The sequence below is a fragment of the Misgurnus anguillicaudatus genome, chromosome 20 (assembly GCF_027580225.2).
Source record: "Misgurnus anguillicaudatus chromosome 20, ASM2758022v2, whole genome shotgun sequence".
Classification (NCBI taxonomy): Eukaryota; Metazoa; Chordata; class Actinopteri; order Cypriniformes; family Cobitidae; genus Misgurnus; species Misgurnus anguillicaudatus.
This window is the reverse complement of record NC_073356.2, coordinates 4,289,014-4,304,921: the sequence shown is the minus strand read 5'-3', so window position 1 is coordinate 4,304,921 and position 15,908 is coordinate 4,289,014. Positions and strand designations below refer to the sequence as shown.

The 15,908-nt window shown below is 37.4% G+C and overlaps 2 long non-coding RNA genes across 2 annotated transcripts; one reads left to right on the top strand and one right to left on the bottom strand.

Moving 5' to 3' along the window:
- The first annotated feature begins 6,214 nt into the window (after window positions 1–6,214).
- Window positions 6,215–11,628, top strand: LOC141351310 (uncharacterized). Its single transcript, XR_012359520.1, has 4 exons — window positions 6,215–6,275; window positions 7,265–7,388; window positions 7,478–7,619; window positions 11,503–11,628. It is a non-coding gene; the product is annotated as an uncharacterized lncRNA (long non-coding RNA).
- A 1,043-nt stretch (window positions 11,629–12,671) lies between these two features.
- LOC129452421 (uncharacterized) lies at window positions 12,672–14,889 on the bottom strand. Its single transcript, XR_012359612.1, has 3 exons — window positions 14,779–14,889; window positions 14,338–14,386; window positions 12,672–13,492 (listed from the first exon to the last, which is right to left on the bottom strand). It is a non-coding gene; the product is annotated as an uncharacterized lncRNA (long non-coding RNA).
- Between the last annotated feature and the right edge of the window lie 1,019 nt (window positions 14,890–15,908).

The following is a 15,908-nucleotide window of genomic DNA, read 5'->3' as shown; positions in this document are numbered from 1 at the left end:
AAAGCACATGAAATGATTATGAAATTATATTATGCAAGGCTTATTGTATTTGTCAAAGGAAGGGAGACTGATTTCTAGAAATGTATTTAATGTTTTGAATCTTTTCTTTTGCAGAGAAAGCATGGTAGCCAACATTTAAAGGTATGTTGCTGTAACATCATCAAGGAAAAGCAACCTGGAAAGTGAGGAGGCTCCATCAACCTTCAGATAGTAAAAGAAAACTCATGTGAACCTGTGCTTAATTCAAGTATTTAATACAGTATACTGTTAAATTATTTAACAAATAAATCTTGAAATGAAACTTACTGCTCTCAAATCCTGTTATTTCATTTGGTGCTAAAGGAATTTTTGGCTTTAAGGTTTTAGTAGACATCAGTGTCTGATTAATTAGTGTCCTTCTATTAATAGATTGGTGAGCCAAGAGACTTTTTTCACATAATTTGAGTTTTGTGACAAAAATTATACGGCCATAATAAATCAGTACTTTTGTACTTAAGTACATTTTGAGGCAGATACTTTTGTACTTTTACTCAAGTAAAAATTTTAAGCAAGTACTTCTACTTTTACTTGAGTAATATTTTACCCTGGGTATCTTTATGTTCACAAAGTTGTGAAGAAAAGTTTTGCCCGGACCGATTTATACAAACACCATCACTTCCAGGTAACCCCGGGCAACGAAATCAGTGGGAACAAGCGTCAGGTGTGTGTGCTGATGTGGCGACCGCTGACTGGGCAATTCACAGGAAGTATAAAAAGAGCGTGTGAAACACAAGAAGTTGTTCATGTTCTTTGTTTGTTGTGGATGGTTGGAGAAGGGCGTTGTGGCGAAGCGGTGTGTTATACGGCCAGGCGGACGAATAGAAACCACGGAGAGGATTTGCTGCAGTAAAGAAGGAGAGGAAACGAACCATTGAGACAGGTTTGGAGAAAGATGAACTACCTTAAAGAGGTATAATCTTACCTGTGCACGCATGTGTATTCGAAGGCTGCGTGGAGGCACGATCTCTGGCGGAGATTTCGCAGAGTCGAGTGACTTTTTGAGGACTGCTGGAGGAGGACGAATGACACCCCCGCCTGCGTATCCAGGCCCGAAGGAAAGTGTGTGAGTACAGTGATTAAAGTGTTGAGGAGGGGACCAATTGAAACAAAAGGACGTAGGGAAACTGAGCAATTCAAATATCTATTGTGTGCAAAACCTGTGTTGGAGAGGAGGCCTAGCTATCTGCCCCACCGATTTAGGTGTCGCCCCGATCCTGGGAAGGAATAGGAGCGGACGTGTCTGGCAAATCATAATACTGCAGTCCATCTACGTTCCCCCCTCAGGACAACACGGGCCGTGACCGGGCCAGCAGCAACCGTTTGGAAGTGGGTAAAGGTCGTCTTCTCTCTCACCTCGGACCAAGGTTAGGTGACGTATGCACTTTTCCACCTATATTGAAATGCCTACCTGTAACGCCTTCGAGTGTGATTAAGAGGGTCAAACTAAAAGTCATACTTACCTGAAGAGCTTGTAGATCCAAAGCAGCACACCCAGTGAACCGCAGAGCCACACTTGAGCCGAGCTAAAAGCTATATGTACCCAAACGTCTTGTAGATCCAGAGCAGCACGCCCAATGAACCGCAGAGCCACATTTGAGATGAGCTAAAAGCTATATGTACCCAAACGTCTTGTAGATCCAGAGCAGCACGCCCAGTGAACCGCAGAGCCACACTTGAGCCGAGCTAAAAGCTATATGTACCCAAACGTCTTGTAGATTCAGAGCAGCACGCCCAGTGAACCGCAGAGCCACACCTGAGCCGAGCTAAAAGCTATATGTACCCAAACATCTTGTAGATCCAGAGCAGCATGCCCAGTGAACCGCAGAGCCACACCTGAGCCGAGCTAAAAGCTATATGTACCCAAACGTCTTGTAGATCCAGAGCAGCACACCCAATGAAACGCAGAGCCACCCTAGAGGCGAGCCGAGAGCTGTACTTACCCAAAGATCCTCGTAGACCCACATAAACAATATGCCCAGAAAGCTGTAGAACATACAGGGTAGACCTAAAGGCCGTACTTACCTGAGAGACCGTGTAGATCCAGAGCAGCACACCCAATGAAACGCAGAGCCACCCTAGAGGAATCCACGCAAATACTTACCTGACTACACTACGGGTATTCACAGGAGCGAGACGTAGAACGGCCCTTGGGAACCGCAGAGTGGATCCCGCGACAGCGCAGGTAGCCACCTTGTATTCTCACATCCACTGATTATCTATTCTCCCTTCTGCCTCCAGGAGAAGAGGAGGGCGCCACGGGTTCAAGAAAATCAAGGCGAAGGACCGGGATCCCTAGGAGAGGCGACACTGACCATGGGACAAAGGAGTCCCGTCCCCCTGTTCCCCTCTCAGTGGGTGTCTCTGCCTTCGGTACTTCTCCTCTCCTGTAAGAAAAGGAGACAAGAAGATTATTTTAATTTCCCCTTTCCAACAATAATTTTAACTAATTTAAATAAAGTTTGTTTTAATTTTCACTTAGCTGATCTCGTGTTTCTGGTCATTGGGGTGCTTTTGGGGACCTCCTCGAGGTGGAACTTACGGAGGGACATTAGTAGTCCGCTCCAACTGGTAACATTTACTTTTACTCAAGTACATGATTTGTGTAATTCCTCCACCACTGCACCAAAATGGATATACGTGAAAATCAGATGACATGATTTCACAAAATGGACATGCGTGGTTTTCATCGGACAGCGACGATATGCCTATAAATAAAATGCTTTGGTAAAGTCACACAAATTAAACATTGAAGTCCATGTTGCACAAAAATACTGAAGTTTATAATTACTTTGTTGTTTTTTTACAGGGGGTCATAATATATCATATCTTTTAGTTTGTCAGTGCGTTTTGTGGTGTTAGGAATTGTTTGCGCATTTCCGCACTAACTCAAAACGTGCGTACACCACCTCTTGAGTTGGCGTAGGATTTGAGTGTGCCGTACGCCTACGTCCATATTAATAAATCTCAAAGTCACCGTGGTTTTGGGTGTACACTGGGTGTACGTTGGAAATTTGGTGTACGCACTTTTGATGAATGAGGGCCATTGTCTATTTCATTTCTAAAGCTGAAACATTGTTTAACATTGTTTAACATTTGAATACTGATGAGATTAATGTGTAAGAGTTTTTAACATGTAAGAGAGTGCATACTTTGATTTGAAAACATTCATTTCTAAATGCAGATACTTAAAGGATAAACAAAACATGTTAATGCATCAGACATTCTTTTTGAACTTAAATGCAAGCTGAATCAAATGACATGGAAGAAGTCTTGACCAATGTGGAGAAACAATGTCTCCTGCTGTGCTGAAAAGCCGTTCGGTTGAGACACTTGTTGGAGGGCAGGTCAAGTATTTCAAAGCATGTGCCAATGCAGGATTGTTAGCTGCCTGTTTGAATCAGTAAGTTGCTACTGGATCTGAATAGCTCTCACTTAGGTAGCATTCTATGGCAGCACTGGCAGTCATCTGTAATGTGGCCTTGTTAGTTTGATTGTTGCTCTCCTGGGCCATGGTTAACATTGCACCCCAAAACAGACTATCAGAATAAGATGGCTCATTCATGGCGTTATCAGTTACAGCTGAAGCAGCAGGTGATTGTCCCTCTGTTATCTCACACTCAACTTCAGTGGTAACACTTTCCTTTAGCCTGCTAAAATCTGCATCACTGAGCAAAGATATGGGCATTCTTTTGAATCTGGGGTCTAAAAGCATTGCTTTGAAGTATGGGTCAGTGGGGTTCTGCAATACTGACTCAAACTGTGAATCTAGTTGTGTTTTCAGTGCTACAACTAGCTTTTTTTGCATCTGGTAGCTTCCTTAAAGCTGCACCAGCCTCCAGATTCCCCAGAGTTGATTTGAGTGCTTAAATACATGGGAGGACACAAGACAGAGATGCCTCATCTTTGCTTATGGTGCATGTTGCTTCCTCAAAAGTGCACAATATTTTCACTGAGTTTTCCAGCATTTCCCACTGATGATGAGATATTGACCCTCCAAGGTCCATTTCAGTTCCAATGGATATGAGGGCACTAGAACCCTTTCATCTTTTCAATATGTTCCTGAATGTTTGCAGCACTGTGATTCTTATTTATCACATCCAATTGTAGGAGTGCTGTTACCCATTTATATGTCACTTCTGGCTCTCCTGACTGCATGACCAAATGCCCTGTTAAGGACAAATTCAAATTTGTAAAGAATTTACTCGTCCAGGTGTTAGTTGTGCAGTGGACAAAATTTCCGGCCATACTTTCAAGCACCTCTTTTACCTTATTGTAGACTTTTGCATAAATTTCTGGAATGGCTTTACGGGAAAAGAGTTGACAAAAAAAGTGACATGACCTGAAAACGATTCTCGTGCTGACTGATAAGAACAACAGAAACCATTATATAATGTTTTTATTAATAACCATTATGTAACATTAGCTTTTAACTATTAAAAGCAGATTAAAAATACTTTTTGTATTGTGTTTATTAATATATGTAGGGAGACTATGCGACCCCAAAATTAAAACTGCAAGTTTTAACATCCTGAAGTTAAAGAATAGATTCCAAGCTCTGATCGACATGAATGAGGACCTCACGCAACCAGATACTAATGAAATCAATATCAAGTGGGAACAAATCAAGCAAACATATTTATAAACCAGCAAAGCTTGTCTGGGAACAACAAAACATAAAAAGAAGGAATGGATAACAACTGACACCTGGCAATCCATTGAAAACCGGAGAGACCTAAGAAAAAAGATACTTGAAACAAAGTCCGAAAGGCTGCAAGAGAAGTACAAATCGGAATACAGGGAAGTAGACAGAATTGTAAAGAAGAATATAAGAGCAGACAAGAGGGCATACATGGAAGATCTTGTAAAAAAAGCAGAAGATGCAGCCCGACGAGGTGTGCAAGGGATTGTGTACAGGATCACCAAGATATGTGGAAAGTATCCTCGAAACACAGATGCCCCAATTACAAGTAAACAGGGACGACTTCTTTCATCCAAAACAGAAATAGAAAATCGATGGAAAGAGCCCTTTACTGAAATCCTCAATAGACCACCACCTACAGTAGAAGCTGACATACAAGAAGTTGATGCTGACCTGGATATTAACATGGAACCACCAAAGAAAGAAGAAATTATTGCTGCCATCAAATCCCTGAAAAATGGGAAGGCACCTGGACATGACAGCCGAAATGCTGAGCTGTTCAAGGTAGACCCAGGGCTGGCAGCTAAAGTGCTGAAGCCACTGTTCACAGCCATATGGGTGAAGAAGAAGATACCTGATGACTGGACAAAAGGCATCATTGTGAAGATACCAAAGAAAGGTGCCCTGAGTATGGCGCGGCATAACTCTTTTGTCTATTCCTACACTCTAAAAAATCCTGGTTTATTTTTTCTACCCAAATGTTCGGTTAAGCCATTTGGGTAATTTTTTGGGTTATTTTCGCAGTCTTGGGTAGTTTTTTGGGTAGTTTTATGTAACCCCACCACTGGGTTATTTTCTGGGTAATTTTCACTGAGAGTGGAATCAATACACCCCCTTCCCCACCCGGACTCAACAGCCAGCTCATTGGGTCAAATCAACTCAGCGCAGATTCAGGTGCAGCACACGGGCTGACTGAATTTGAGGTGGATGCAACGCACACTAATATTTGGAGAAATAAGGTTCGTATCAACATATTTATTCATATAACATATATTTTTAAACCTATTTATACACGTATCATAATACCGAGGGCTATATAAAGACGTAAGTGCCATTGCATTCAGTTTTACATGGCATTAAATACACCGCCAGCTTCGTTCGTTTAGGTTGGCTTGTTTGATATGCCCGTTGGATAGTAAATACGTTTTCTACTGTTTTTGTTTAATGTTTTAAACGTCCCCTTTGGACAAAGCCTTAAGTTTTTTTCTTAACTAACGTTATATGACGACATTTACGTTACTTCAAAGCCCAGTTAACTGTTAACTTAAAACGAGATTAATGTAAGTTAAAGTAAATGCATTCTTTGCTTTTTCAGATTATTAAAATGAGATTTTTGACAATTACAGCCCATAACAAATCTCTGGTAATTAATTTCTGAAAACCATTTTTTGTACACGAACAGTTAAAGCAGCCCATCCCCCGCTGTACAGCAGTGCTGCTGGGTCAAAACAACCCAATTGCTGGATCATCTGTCGCTGGGATTTTGGATCGTCAGCAAGCAGGCATTCTTCAGCGGTTCTTTTCTGGTGAAATAAAGGTCTGTATTTGTCTTTGTATCATTTAATCGATAACTATTGTCAAAAGTGTTGTCCAACAACGAGGGCATTTCATTACATTTAGTCAACAACATCAGTCGAGTGCTTGAAATAACTTTTTATGAGCAGAACAGAATGGGGTAACGTTGGACAATATACTTAATATGGTAATAATGGCGATTAATATTGTACTATAATTATACTTTATTATTATGAGTATAGACTGTTTCATCGGATGCACGCGTGTCGCGGTACGCGTCTGGTCTTTACTTCCGGTTTAATGGTCTGACTAGTGCCTCAAATGAATTCAATTCTGGAACAAATTACCTCGTCAAAAATAACAAATGTTTTGGTTTCCTAAAGGCAGGGGGAAACGGCGATAGCCGATTTGTAGTTAACATTGTATACATTATAATACACATTTTACTTGGCAACGTTAGCTCAGTGTAGTTTTTATACGCTTTAGCTATGAAATAAGAACTGAGGTAATTTACTTGTTGTTTATTTTGCTTGGTATCAGAAATTAACTACTCTAAAAAGACTTTGTTGTTATTTATTCTTAGCCGAGTTTACCGAAAGTTGTTCATAAATTACAAGATTCAACTAACTTTAATATGTCCATTAAAGCCTAAGTTAATCACACTCTGTGACATTCAAATCTGCGTCCGTGTTTATCCAGCTAAAGCAGTTTACGTGTATGAAACAAACATTCAGATATATGTTATTCCAGTACTTATTCCAGAAGTACTGGAATAAATCTTTATAGTTCAGATATAAACACTGCTGTCTACGAAAACGATCAGAAGAGATTAAATCGTCTTTTCGACAGTGACAATGCTTCAAATATAGTTTCTCTTTAGTACAACATTAATGCCAGCAGGTGGTGACAAGTGAATTAAAGGCGGGGTGCATGATCTCTAAAGGCCAATGTTGACATTTGAAATCACCTAAACAAATTATGAATGTTTAGAGTATGAATGGTCTATTACAGGGGTGGCGAATGTCGGTCGTGGAGTGCCGCAGTCCTGCAGAGTTTAGCTCCAGCTCTAATCAAACACACCTGAACAGGTGGTCTGAGTTTCCATGAGTTTCCTAGGCTAACTACCCCAGGCATGGTATGTTAATATACTGTCTTTATCATATGGTAACAAGAGTTTTATTTAGTCTTTTTTTAGAAGTTGTTTTTTGTTATTTTTGCATTTAGATTGCACAAGACTTTTACACATTACACCAGGATGCAGCTCCAAAACTCTTCGAGAAATGGCTCCCTTGATATACCGATAGGATCTTGCATTTTTCTAAACCAGAAGCAAAGCTTCCATGTTCATTTGAGGAGATGACACAAGGTAAAGTTTCTCCACTATTTTGATATTATGGGCCAGATTTACTAATAGCAATTTAATAAAGACACCCACTGATAAATTAATGAAGAAAATTTTTGGGAATAATTGCTGTTGGGAGATTTAGCACTTTCCACTCATCTTCATTTATTTGCAGGGGCGATTCCAGGATTTTCCAGGGAGGGGCCAATCAAAAAATTCAAATGAAAATAAATACTGGTTTAGAAAATATTAAGCATGGTTCCCAAAATCTTGTGCAATGCCACATGCTCTAATATAGATGGTATTAATTTTTTGTATTTTTCATGGATTAAACAACAGTTCTGTTCCAGAATAGTTCACTTTAAATAAATTGTCATAATTTACTCATCCTAGAGTTATTTCAAACCTGTATGAGTTTTTCTTTTGCTGAACACAAAATAAAATATTTTGAAGAATCTTAGTAGCCAGAAAGTTGATGAACCCCATGTTATTTTGTTCCTACATATGAAGTCAATGGGATCCATCAACTGATTTTGGTGACATTCTTAACTCTTTTCTTTTTTGTGTTCAGCAGAAGAAAGAAACTCATACAGGTTTGAAACAAGTTTAGGTATATGACCATTTAAATTAAGTGAACTGTTCCTTTAAGTAGGCTATCTACATTGCGTGTAGCTGGTATTACTTTACATTCTGACATATCAGGATTTTGGGAAAATATTAGCCTACTTAAAAATTTGTTTTTCTACTCTGTCTGATCTTACTTTCATTGTTTATTAGCCTATATTGTATTTTAACACCACTGAATGCTATTTTTTTTACATATTATCTGTTCTGTTGTCAGACAACAAGAAAGAGTTTAAGCTAGTGACTAAACACGACCCAATAACACCTCGTGTTTAATCCAACCGTTACTTTATACTGCTAAAATCCTAATTTAAATGCGACATTGTCTGATACAATTTACATTGAAGAGCTGATACGAGGTGATTTCGGATTACCTGTGTGTCTCATGCAGGGTTGCTCTTCTCATCTAATTGTGTTTATGAGCGCTTTTAATTTAAATGCGAGTGATAGTTTTATTGTAGATCGCGTATAGCGCAGACAATTCAGCGCAAATTCAAAAATATCAGAGAATACTGTTAAGCGTGCGCGCGCATACCGCACCATAGGGAGGGAGAGAGAGAGCTCGTGCACAGAGAACTGATGTGTGTGTGGGAAAACACTAACCTTTCGTTAAGTCATAATACTCGACCAACCGTCTTCTCTGTCAGTAACATCTGTTGACTGTTAACTTTTACGTGAAAAGACAACGGAGGAACCCAGGTGAAAAACACCGCCAACTTTTAACTCCTTCACTCAGTGTCAAAGAGGCACTGTCGAGGTTCCGCACGCAGCAGTCAAAAAGTGTGCACGCGAGAGAGAGAGAGAGGCGCTGCTGAGCGCTTGCAAAAGCACATGAAGCCGTTTTAAATAGTAAAATAAAATGTGAATGGTAATCAGTGATGCCACAGTTACTTTGAAAAAGTAATCTGATTACTGATTACTGATTACTCCTTTAAAAAGTAACTAAGTTACTTTACAGATTACTTGATTTTAAAAGTAACTAAGTTAGATTACAAGTTACTTTGTTAGTTACATTCCAGTAGCTGCCAACACCCCCACTGCCTCAACATTAAAAATGACAACCGGTTTTGCCAACACTCACTTTATTGGAAGTGCATTTTTAACAGTAACGTCAACAATGCATCTCCTGACATTTTAAGTTGAACTGTTGTGTTTTAAAAAACTAATATATATATATATATATATATATATATATATATATATATATATATATATATATATATATATATATATATATATATATATATATATATATATATATATATATATATATATATGAGTCTTTCTTGACTTCACTTAACATAAATAGGGGTGAGCAGGGGCCATTTTCAGAAAAACTTAATTTTAAAAGTTAATGTTTTAGACAGAGATATATTTTTGTTGTGGTCAATAACTCACAAGTGTGGTCTATCAAAACCAGCTGGAATTTTGAACAAATGTAAAACGACTTCTGTATAATTTCACTTTAAACAAGAGTAGTGAATTGTTACTTTTGACCTTGACAGCAGGGACGAAAGTAACACACAGGTGGGTCAAAAGTAACACAACAAAACATGATAGATTTTTGTGTTACACTTGTTTTTATTAAATATATATTACTATGACCTCTTTAATATGTAACTGCAAACTTATTTTGTCATTTATCTTTGTAAAAAATAATTAAATTACATTGTTATTTTAAATTTCAGTTTTATCAAATGTTTCAAAAGCAACCAACAGTACAAACTTAAATTGCTGAGACAAAAAAAAATTCAATAGTTTGAACACTATGAAAATAAAATTAAATCAAATTAGAATAATATTAATTTTTTACCATATTATACACAGTATTAGCAGCGGGACAAAACTAACAAGTGTTACTTTTGACCCGACAGGATCTACTTACTCTATAAACTCGACTTACTTTTATTTTGAAAAACTGAGAAGTCTTCAGGATGTTATATACTAAATACCTTGTAGATTTATCAGTATTGTAACACATGAAACGAGAAAAACAACGCGTTGTAAGAAAAAGGGACCGCTTTTGGAATGTACTTATCATGGTTGAAAACACAGTTCTGGATCTACACGTGGAAATCGGTGAGTAAATAACGCGATATTTGTCAACTCTTTCAGAGGTTATGTGCTAATATGCTGTCATAGTGAGATTTAGATGTTATCAGGGCTCGGAGAAAATCGTTTTGTTACTTTCGTTCTTCAACTCTCCCACACTTACTGGTTTTGCACTGAAGTCCAGCTTTTGTTGTTTGGGTAGTGGATGAACTCCTGCTCACTGCTTCGCATCACCGGGTGGGACTTGCTCTTAGTTTGACTGTCTGCGCCGTGCCGCGACTCCAAATTGTGTGTTTTTTTTTTTATTTGACGTAGTGTTTTTGTAGCTGCATCTCTTCTCTCTCCGTTGTACGTTGTTTACGTTTGTGTCGCTTACACGTGACCTGAATTGTCCTCGTGCTGAAAACGTGACTTGTCGCACACCTGACTTCACTTCCCGAGACGCAAGAAGAAATATACAAGAAAATATATATTTTACTAAGGAAAATTTCAAAAATAGTAACGCACAGTGACTTGGATAAGTAACTTTAATCTGATTACTGGTTTGGAAATATTAACGCGTTAGATTACTCGTTACTGAAAAAAGTGGTAAAATTAGAGTAACGCGTTACTAAGTAACGCGTTACCGGCATCACTGACTGTAATCATGGAAAATCTATTTGATTTGTGCCAGTTTTGAGTCTGTGGCGGGGCGCCCTTCCTTCTTCTCGTTTGCACGAGTCTCAAATCAAACAGTGATTGACAACTGGTCCAATTGTGCGGTGGCTGTCGTGGTGTCTCTTTCCTCCTGTTTTAAAAACGCGCAACTACTGTGCTTGCTTCGTCTTCGCGCGAGTCTCAAATCAAACAGTGATTGACAACTGGTCTAATGGTGTGGTGGGTGTCTGACAACTGGTCCAATGGTGTGGTGGGTGTCATGGTGTCTCTTTCCTCCTGTTTTAAAAACGCGCAACTACTGTGCTCGCTTCGTCTTCGCGTTCGCGCGAGTCTCCAATCAAACAGTGATTGACAGCTCTCTGGTCCAATGGTGCGGTGGGCATTTTCAGGTTGACAGTAAATCTAGCTGGCCCAATGAGATTGGAGGGGGGGGCACCAGGGGGGCCAATCATATTCCAAGGGGGGGCGGTGCCACCCCATGCCCCCCATCTAGACACGCCCCTGTTTATTTGAAATGCCAGACAGTTAACCGACATTATCTGAACATATTGCTTTTCAATTTCTGCTGCTACAGATGCAAAGGGATATCTTGCATTAAAGCTGCTCCCTGTTTTGCTTCCACCTCCACCCTTCAAAACTGCCAGAAAAAGTCCGGCCCAGCATTGATGATGGCAAAAAAGCTTTCATGGACATTCAGCCTCTAAGTACAAATCAAGAAATTTACTTTAATACTTTATTTACCCGCAGAGGTGTCAAGTAACGAAGTACAAATACTTTGTTACCGTACTTAAGTAGATATTTTGGGTATCTATACTTTACTTGAGTAATTATTTTTCAGACGACTTTTTACTTCTACTCCTTACATTTTCACGCAATTATCTGTACTTTCTACTCCTTACATTTCAAAAATCGCCTCGTTACTTCTTTTAATTTCTGCTTGTTTTCTTTTTTTTACATTCCGGCTTGTCAGCGTAAAAATCCTATCTTGATAAATTGCATCATCTGGATGAATGCGTTTGTGGTTGGATGAGAAGTATAAACATACACCATACCGACACCCTATTGGTTTGTACGCAATCCCCGCCGTACGCAATCCCCGCCCCCCCAGCTGACTGCAGATGATCAAAAGTTTGTTTGATAGCGCTGCAAAGATAAACATAAAAGAACCGCGAGAGCGATTAGAAAGCATGCGGAGCAGTTTGCTCTCGCGATGCTTTGATATCATCCGCCATCCGTTTGTACAGTAAGAACGCGGCATTCTGCCTTCAAACGGAAAGTACGAAATAAAACTCGCGGATCACTTTCAGGTCAGTTCACATTCACAAGCCTGTGTAAATATATAGCTGGCTGCTGACACCAATCCATCTGTGTGATTTAAATAGCATAACAATCGTACCAATTTATATCATGTAACTTCAGTTGTTCAACTTAAATGACATTGTGCTCCGTTGCGTTTTGAAGCATGGCAAAGATATCTATGCCAAAGACATCTGTTGTTTTGTAATAACTGCCCTAAATTTTATTTGCATTAACAAAACCTACTTGGCTAAATGCTTGAGTGTTAAATCAATCAAACACATAACCATACATACCAACGTTTGCTTTTGTTAATAGACATCAGCTGTTTCCTTAAACCTGACTTTTAATTTACTTACAAGAAAGACAGTCTTCAAAATTACTTGGATTTACACTGACATGTAAGATCAGCTTTGTCACATTAGATTAAGCTGAAGTCCATTAGCTACCCTGGTGAAAAAATAGTATGCTAAATATATTTAATTTTGATATACTTAAGTATACTTGCAGTCACACTAATGACCAGTATACTTAAAGTGTGCTATTGATTAGTTTATTTAAAGAGTGCTATTTTGGAACAACTAATTTTGTACTTAATATATTTTAGTTGTATATAAATTGTAACAAAGTACAACTTTAAGTGTATTTAGTGTACTTTTGTGTGCTAAAGTGGAACAACTTTAAGTGTATTTAGTACAATTTAAGTACATGACGGTTTTTGTGCTAAATTCATGCTTGATAAGTGGATTTAGAGTGTGTTTTATTTATGTTAGGAGTACATTACAAATGTATTATGAGTGTCTTGCAAACATACAATCAGTATACCTTAAATAGACTGTTTGCGTACATTCTATATATTTTTGGCCAATCCAAAATTCTAAAAACTGCCCTGGTGAAAAATGAATATGCCAAGTACATTACATTTTGTATACTTTTACATACCTGCAGCTAGATTAGTAATGAGTATACTTCAAGTGCGTTAATAATTAGTTAACTTAAAGAGTGCTATTTTGGGAATAGATTACTTTAGCTGGTAACATAACCAAAATAATTTTTTCCAAATAAATAAAAGCTGATTAAAACAGTCAAAAACAATTCATTTTAAATATATTTAAAATATAGTTTTATTCACAGCATTCAAAGTGTACAGTATTTGCCTAAAAATTGAACAATTACTCATTGAAGAATGTCAAGATGATTGAGTTTACAATGTCTTTCTCTCCCAAATCAACTTTAGTCTGGCAGGTTTTGGTTCAGCCTAAGGAATTCTGAAAAAGATAGACAATAAGCTCAATTAAAAAGTGTTTAATATTAAAACATTACACTTACTGTATTAAATCTATAGTTTACTGGCAGAGATTGTATAGCAGATATATTTTTACCTAAACTAGAGCTTGACTTAAATGTCATCATATATATTAAGGGGCGGTTTCCCAGACAGGAATTAGACTAGTCCTAGACTAAAATACATGTAAGAGCTGTCCAAACTGAAGACGGCTTGCTCTGACATGTCTTGAAATGCATCAGTGCCCTTTGTTTTGCATCGTTATGCACATAGGTAGAGTTTTTGGTAGGGCATGTTTGTTGAAACTATCCTAGTTGAACTGAGGTCTAGTCCTGGATAGAGCTGGTCCCTGTCCGGGAAACCACCCGTAAAAGTTTTCATTATAATGACTTGCCTATATGGGCTGCAAAATCCTCGTTACATAAAATACTTCAGCTCCTAAAGAAAGATTTTATTGTATTAAATTTAAATGTAAAACTTGTCAGAAAGAAAATGCAACAAGCGGACAATTGGGTGGTTTCCAGGAAAGGGATTATCTTAAAACAGGACTAGGCCTTAGTTTAATTAAGAAATATAACTAGTTTCAAAAAACATGCCTTAATAAAAACACCACCCGTGTGCATTCCGAGGCAAAACAAAGGACACTGATGTATTTTAAGATATGTCAGTGCAAGTTGTTTTCAGTTTGGACACCTTCTACATTTATTTTAATCTAGGACTAGTCTAATCCCTGTCCGGGAAACCGCCTCAATATGTATATATCTAAACTGAAGCTTGATTTACTACTACTAATGAATTATTATATCTTAAGAGTTTAAAATGACTTACCATTAGCTGCAAAGTCCTCCCTACAAATGTCTTTGAAAAACTTTAGCTTCTGAGGAAAGAATGCAGCATCATTAATACGAAATACAGCTAGGTAAAAGCCTTACCTCTAAACAGTCAATAAATGGTTAACTTTCACGCTACATTTAAAAAACAGATTTTCTGACGCTACCTTTTTATTAACATATACATACACACCAATACATATATTTAACAAAACAATCGGGTGTACTAATTCGATATAACAGGCTAACAGTGCTATCTTTCAAACCTTTAACATTAGCTATAAGCTAAGCTAAGCTACACAACAGCTTATCACTTATAGCGAGTTAGACACCGCGTTATTGACAACATTTCGCATTCGAAATATGATAGTCTACTGATAAACTTCAGAATGGTCAAACGATAATCAAATATAATTAATTTTAAGATATTTTAACGTACCTTGGGACTGAATCCGTCTGTCTTGAACGACTGGTAAAAATCAAAATACGTGCGTCGTGACGTCATCACACACACGTCAGATGCATTATTCAAATCTCAGAATTCACTTTTCTCTGAAATGCATTTACGAAAACTGTTTAAGTTAATTAATGTGTGTACAGCTATAAGCGGTATGCAATTGACTCAAAAACTACAAAAAAACAAACACTCATATTCCCCTTACGAAAATGAATGTTTTTTTTTTGTGGTAAAAGTTTAGTAACCATGTTTTTTTTGGTGTATTGATTATTATTAGCAAAACCATGGTTATTTTGTGGTAAAACACAGTTAATTGGTTTATCCAATGCTTGACTATAGTGAAGTTAAAGTGTACCTTATTATGTTAATAGTATATTACAAATGTATACATCTACAATATAAAATGTAACTGAACATACTGCTCTCTCGTAATTTTAAGCCCACGTTATTTCTCCATAAAATAATATACATTTGTACACCCCAGATACTTTCAAAATGTACTTAAAATATACTGTTTCTAAAGTATACTAAATAATGTATTTTAGAAATATACTGTCAGTGCATTATTATAATGACAACTTTAAGCATACCGATAAAGTATACCTAAAATACATTTTAAAATAAGTTTAAATTTAGTATACTTTAAAAATTGCACAAAACTTTAACTTTAAGTATATTTTTCTAAAGTATACTTTTAGAAAATATACTAAAGTATAATTATTTTGAAGTATGTTAAAAGTTTAATTGTAAAAAATACGCGCAAATATGTTGTAAGCATACTTTAAATATGTTTAAAGAAAGTACATTCCTTTGTAAGTATATTTGTAATGTACTATTGCAAAGTTAAATATACTTGAAATACAATAAAGTATATTTGTTTTTCACCAGGGTACACTGGGACAGATGCAGAAATATAGGCTTTAATATATAATTGCATATGTGTGTAATTGTAGTTAGTGTTGCTGTCAAAATACAGTTATAAATGATAACAATAGCATATTTCTATCCTCACACATACTATAGTTTGTTGTTTTTTAACTAAAGAGGGTACCACTGTAAAAGTTTGGCCAGCAGCGGCCCTGCTCTGAAGTTTGACTTTTTGCACCATTACA